The sequence below is a fragment of the Mixophyes fleayi genome, chromosome 1 (genome assembly GCF_038048845.1).
Source record: "Mixophyes fleayi isolate aMixFle1 chromosome 1, aMixFle1.hap1, whole genome shotgun sequence".
NCBI classification, from domain to species: Eukaryota; Metazoa; Chordata; class Amphibia; order Anura; family Limnodynastidae; genus Mixophyes; species Mixophyes fleayi.
The window spans coordinates 432,897,666-432,905,093 of record NC_134402.1 but is presented as its reverse complement, the minus strand read 5'-3'; positions in this window follow the sequence as shown (position 1 = coordinate 432,905,093).

Sequence of the window (7,428 nt, the reverse complement as noted above, 5' to 3'; positions counted from 1 at the left end):
GTGCATGTGTTACGCTAAAAGAACACCTGCCGCAAACGCTGCCTTTTGAGATGCGTCTGAATATATGCACGCAAATACGTTTTTTAAGTGTGCCTTGTTCCTAAGTATTTTCTGAACACATGTGTGTCTACTTCTAAATAAGCCCCCAAGTTGAAGTGCAGGGGGCACATTTAAAATGTGCAGACAGATTTAAAATTGGGAATTGTCCTAGCTCAGCTGTAAATTGCTGTTTGAAAATAAAGTTGTCCAGTATATATGTGCTACATGCAAAAGCAGTCAGTGTTTCCCTGCATGCAAAAAACAACATTTGCACCCCTTGCATGGCAACATGTTTTACCCTGGTGTAGGTTTACACCCCTTGCCAGATTTGTTACCTGGGGAGGGATGGCAACTTTTAGCCTGGGGGGCAAGACTCAACTATAGCAGCCTATCAGGAACATTTAAAGGAAAAAAATGCAGCTGGCCCAGTGACCCAGCACAAGCTGGCCATCTATGGGACCGGCAGATGCCCCCCTACCCCCCAGCCCAGCCTGCCCCTGTTTGCTCCTAAATCTAATTGAGGCAAAAACTTGCGTAAAAGAGAAGGTGCATCATATAAAGACAATGCATAAAAGAAAACTATGGGTCAACTTCAAGCTACAGTTGTGAAAATAAAGGTGGGGAGAAACTGCTGGTGCCCTGATCTCATCATGTGATCTGATGGTTCTTCACAAAAAAAAAAATGCAGCCCCCTTGACGGACCAAGGGCCACTTGTGAGACTGCATAAAAATATCAGCACCACTGGCACAATAGATGGGCAATCACTGATCTGTAGAGCTGAGCAGTCACACTGACATTCACTAGAATTGGAGGACTAAGAAATTGGTCTATCTTCACAAACATTATTGGGTGTAAAATGATTTTAGGACTGTGATGGATGTCAATGATCTATGGTTCTATTACTGGCCACACATGCTCCATCCTCTCACACAGTGCTGATTATAATAGGATAAACAATGTCCTATTATAATAGGACTCCTTCGGGTTCCAAGAGCCGGATGGCAAGTAAAAACAGCTGGTTGGCGCAGCGGGGAAATAGGTCCTGGGGGGGTCACTGCTGTACACTGTCTACGTTCATCCACCGCATCCCACCCGCGTTCCGCCCTTCAAGTCATAGGCAGTCGTAAGCATCATTTGCGTTCTGACATGAATTGTATGTAATTGTGTTCATTGGCGTCAGCATGTGCAGAGCTACATCACGCAAGCAGACTTACATACAAACATGAATCTACAGTTTTCAATTATGAATGTAAGTTAGACAGTTTCGCCATGAGATAAGGAAGGTTCTTTGATGTATTAACAAACAGAATTAAAAAAAGACTGGATGCCATTTTTTATTCAGGAAACAGGATATTTACCTGTACCTAGTAGAGGACATTATAGGGGTGACTGATCCAGAGAATGTATTTTATTGCCATTTTTGGGATCAGGAAGGATTTATTTTGCATTGCTATGAGGCTAAATTGGCAACTGTCTCATCGAGGGCTTGTTTTGCCTTCTTCTAGATCAACACAATTAGAATGTATGAAAGGATGAACGTGATGGACAGAGACATAACCTTTTACCTTTACTTACTTCTATATCATTTATATAATCATTTATAACTTTGCATTACAAACGTCAATGATTGATACTTTATAACAATCATTTACAATAATGGTAGCAGATGTTGGTTATAGAATACAATTAAAAGGAAATTTTTATCAATATTGATTAATTTTCACTGAGGAAATTCATGAAAAAATAAATTAAACAATAATTACTTCTATCCTGACAACCACGGTTGAAGAAGAACATGAATCATACAGTAACATATGTGAATAAGGTTTGTGATAGTTAACATGTAGCAGGAGCATGTGTTCAAGAGAAAAAGTGTCCCTGTTTACAGCCAATGACTTGCAATAAGTACTTGGCACGTAAAGGCATTGATCCAGATAACAATCCCAGACACAACGTGTAGAAGGCTACTTAGGGGGTTATTCAATTGTCAGCGAGTTGTTGTTTTTTTTACCGCGTTCAGTCATTTTAATGCTGTTTTTTATCATTTTCGAGCGGGTTAACTTTACTCGCAATTCAATTCCATTTTTAACACTACGTTTTTTTTCATCAAACGGTCCTCTCGCGCTCCAGTAGAAGGTCTATTGAAAGTATAGGGTGTGCGAGAGGCAGCCGCACTAAAAGCTATTCAATTGTTTTTTAACGCGGTGGGTACAACAGGCAAATATGCTGTTTTATCTCGCACCTCCTTGGGGTGTGTTAAAAAAAAAAAACTCTGAAAAGTATTTGAAATCATGTAAAAATGTTGAAAAAAAGTTAAACTTATGTTTATCACTAATGCCTAACTTGTGTAAGTTGATTTTCTTGTGAAAAAATATTGAAATGAAAAAATAAATTAAAAAAAAATAAAAAATAAAATCACTAATTAATTACATTTATGTATGTTTTTGGTACAAATATGAATGTAGTAATGTGTTTTGACATGGTATAGATGATTGTATGGTAAAAAATAGTTCAATAAAAAAATATGCTAAAAGAAAGTACTGTAATGTAGATATTATCAATGTGTATCAATGTGTAATGCAATCTAATGTATGGAAATGTATTGCGCAAATGATGTTTATATATAAAAGTATGTACATATAATAAAAACCAGACAGAAAATTCAGCTATCCAACAAACTGATTCTCAACTGGATACATATGTAAACAATAATAGAGTATTACAAATATTAACACATATATATATATATGTGTTAATATTTGTAATACTCTATTATTGTTTACATATGTATCCAGTTGAGAATCAGTTTGTTGGATAGCTGAATTTTCTGTCTGGTTTTTATTATATGTACATACTTTTATATATAAACATCATTTGCGCAATCTGTTTTTTGTATTATATGTGTGTTTTTAGAGGATTGGCATTTCCTCTATTGATCTGCTGCATTTGTTGTTATTGTTTTATTTGTTCATATACCAATTAGCACCGGAGACTCCATATATTTTACTTGTATGGAAATGTATGCAAAACCTTTTTTTTGTGTTATACATGACAGTGTTTAAACTCCTCTTCACTCCCCTAAAATCTCGCAAACACAAATTTTAACGCGCGGGGGCAGCGTTCACTCTTTTTCAATTGAATTGCACGAGTTTTCCCGCAGCGCTAACTCAAAACGGTTGGTATTGGTGGCAAAAACCCGCGGGAGATTGATTTTTTTTAACACTGCGGGGAAAAAAAAAAATCTTGCTAACAATTGAATACCCCCCTAAATATACAAGATAATCCAAAAAAACAAAAATACCCTGTAACGTTCACAAACATACAGTATATGTAAAAAATCCAATAGCATTACAGAGGTTGAGGTATTTGACACTGAATTTAACTTTTATTATGTAACTTACTGCAAGCTATTGTTCTCTTCTCAGCCATTTAGTCTCTGAATGTCTCCCCGGATCCCTGCCTCCAGAATCCTTGGCTCCCTCAGATCCTTACCTGCTTCCCCATGGCTTCCACGTATCTCCTATGTTGTGCTGACATCGCAGAATGAATGTCCCTAGCCCTACCTTCGGTAGGCAACCATTTTAAAAGATGGCGTACTTGCCATGCCACAAGCGATGCAATGAGTTTTATTTCGCGCACAGAGTTCCCGTAAGTCTGCAAATGGCGATATTGTTGCATGCAAAGTTTTGCGCACATCAGAAATAATATGTTCTCCCCATAAAGGATGGTGACCAACCAACAGAAAGTTTCCAGTTCATTCTGTAAGGCCCCGAGTCAGATTGAAGTTATGGGTAAACACATCATCATCATCATCATCATCATCATTTATTTATATAGCGCCAACATATTCCGTAGCGCTTTACAATTGGGGACAAACGTAATAAACTAATAAACAAACTGGGTAAAACAGACAAAGAGGTGAGAAGGCCCTGCTCGCAAGCTTACAATCTATGGGACAATGGGAGATTGACACATGAGGTTAAGTATACATTTTGCATCTTGGCCCAGCCAGACTGCAAAGGTAGGGTGACTCATAAGCTAAATGATCCCGTCACACAACAATGTTGGTCCGGGGGTAGTTGTCTTGTGTGAAATTGTGTAACAGGCTAAAGGTAGTGAGGTTAAGATGGTGGTTGAGGAATATTATAAGCTTGTCTGAATAGGTAGGTTTTCAGAGAACGCTTGAAAGTTTGTAGAACAGAGGAGAGTCTTATTGTGCGAGGGAGAGAGTTCCATAGAGTGGGTGCAGCCCGAAAAAAGTCCTGTAACCGGGAATGGGAGGATGTAATGAGGGTGGATGAGAGACGCAGATCTTTTGCAGAACGGAGTTGCCGAGTTGGGAGATATTTTGAGACAAGAGAGGAGATGTATGTTGGTGCAGCTTTGTTGATGGCCTTGTAGATTAGTAAAAGTATTTTATATTGGATTCGGTAGAAGACAGGCAGCCAGTGTAGAGACATACAGAGTGATTCAACAGAGGAATAGCTATTTGCAAGGAAAATCAGTCTTGCCGAAGCATGCAAAATAGATTTTAGGGGTTTGAGTCTGTTTTTGGGAAGACCAGTAAGGAGGGAATTGCAATAGTCAATGCGGGAGATGATTAGTGCATGAATTAAGGTTTTAGCAGTGTCTTGTGTGAGATATGTGCGGATTCTGGAAATGTTCTTTAGATGTATGTAACATGATTTAGATATAGAGTCAATGTGGGGAACAAAGGATAGGCGTGAATCAAGGATTACACCTAGGCAGCGAGCTTGTGGGGTGGGATTTATGGTCATGTTATCAACAGAGATAGAAATGTCAGGTATGCTCTTGTTGGCGGGTGGGAATATTATTAACTCTGTTTTAGAAAGATTAAGTTTGACACATGTATAGATAAAGGTGGATTCAATAGCCTGAAGGCCCTGAGCCAGGCTGAGATTTTAGGTTGGGTACCTGTGCAGGCTGAGATGGATTCCAATGGTCGGTAGTTAATGAAGCAATGATAGAACACTCAAGAAGGTGGTCAGGGGGCGAGAGCTGGAAGAGTCAGATGGTGCCGGGGAGTCAGAGCTGGGACGGAAGCCGAGGTCGTGCACAAATAATCAATAAACTTCAGGAATGATGGTTTAAGGAAAAGAGCTCAATAAACTGGCAACCTGCTGGTGGCCGGTCACCATCTTATATAGGGAGTGTCGGACGCTTCTGTCTGATGTACGCAAATAAATATGCACAGGATGTGCAGACTTGCGGATAGACAATCGTGTCCTGAATCATTGCATTGCCTGTAGGATAGCAACAGCCTGCAAAATGGTTGCAAACCTGACGATGCAGCCAAGATGGGCAAACCCCAATGTCTGCACAACATAGGAAGACATGGAGGCACGTAAGGATCTGGGGGAGACACCGGCCAGGGATTCTGTAGGCAAGAATCCTGACAGCGTCTCTGTAATATCCTTTAATAAATACATTTACTAAAAGTCTTTTACAAAGCTACAAACATGTGGGTCTGAAGTAAAAATTATGTTTTGTTAAGTCACGGTCCTATTTTCGAGCAGATGATCCCAAGTCTAGAAGAAGTGTAAAAATTACAGCGTCTGCCGGTGGGTGAAACAGTTTACACCTTCTGGCTAAATATGGGGGCGTTTTTGCAGCATGCGGGTAACACAAAAAGAGCATCTCATACTGCACCCACAAAATGAGATTTTGGGTTGTGGGGCGAGATATTTACATGACATTGAAGGGGTGGAGAGTTCAAATTTACAGAGGTCAGTACTTGATGGTTACAGGTCCAGCCGTACATTGGACGTTGGTCAACACTTTCATGGGAAGCCGTTTATACTTTTATGGTGCTTTTACATAGGAAAACACATTTATTGTTTCTACCAATGCAATAAGAACATTCAAATGTGGAGATGTTGCCTATAGCAACCAATCAGATTCTAGTTATCATTTATTTAGTGCACTCTACAAAATGACAGCTATAATCTGATTGGTTGCTATAGGCAACATCTCCACTTTTCAAACCCGCAGTTTAGTAAATATACCCCATAATGTCGTCTCATCATCATAACCTATTTAAGACATATATGACACTTGATTGAGCAATGTAGTAAGTTTTTCTGATATAAAACTTTAAGGTTTAGTGGTCTTTAAAAACAAAACTATATGAGTATCAACTATTTTTTTTCTATTAAATCCGACTCAACCTCTGTACAATGATATCAGTGTTATACAAGAGGCTGCGAATATTTTTCACTTTAATTTTGTGAACGTTTTACAACAGCTACAAATTTTTGTGACGCATTAACGAAACCTCACTAAATACATTAGGTGGTTCTAGCAGAGAAGCTAGAACAGGGTGCCACAAACAATAACCTATTTTTCTCACGGACAGAATAAAAAGCAGACTTGGGGGTATATTTACTAAACTGCGGGTTTGAAAAAGTGGAGATGTTGCCTGTAGCAACCAATCAGATTCTAGCTGTCATTTATTTAGTACATTCTACAAAATGACAGCTAGAATCTGATTGGTTGCTATAGGCAACATCTCCACTTTTTCAAATACACAGTTTAGTAAATATACCCCATAATGTTGTCTCATCTTCATAACCTATTTAAGACATAAATGACACTTGATTGAGCAATGTAGCAAGTTACTCTGATATAAAATTTTAAGGTTTAGTGGTCTTTAAAAACAAAACTATATGAGTATCACCTATTTTTTTTCTATTAAATCCGACTCAACCTCTGTACAATGATATCAGTGTTATACAAGAGGCTGCGAATATTTTTCACTTTAATTTTGTGAACGTTTTACAACAGCTACAAATTTTTGTGACGCATTAACGAAACCTCAATAAATACATTAGGTGGTTCTAGCAGAGAAGCTAGAACAGGGTGCCACAAACAATAACCTATTTTTCTCACGGACAGAATAAAAAGCAGACTTGGGGGTATATTTACTAAACTGCGGGTTTGAAAAAGTGGAGATGTTGCCTGTAGCAACCAATCAGATTCTAGCTGTCATTTATTTAGTACATTCTACAAAATGACAGCTAGAATCTGATTGGTTGCTATAGGCAACATCTCCACTTTTTCAAACCTGCAGTTTAGTAAATCTAGCCCATTGTCTTATAGTGTCAGCATATGTAGTGATTGCTGACAACCGTTACTCATATGCAGACAGAGATCACTACAAAAGATAATGGGCACCAACAAAAACTCAGTTTAAATAAATAAATTGTACAAAGCACAACTGTCATTGGTCAATCACATCAACCGTGAATTTAAACAACATTGTTAAACCATTCAAGTGGCGATCCCATTCCTATAACTCGTCCAACAACCTTCCACCTGATAACCTTGCACAGAACCATTTCTTTGCCAGACTGGGAGCCTGGAGAATT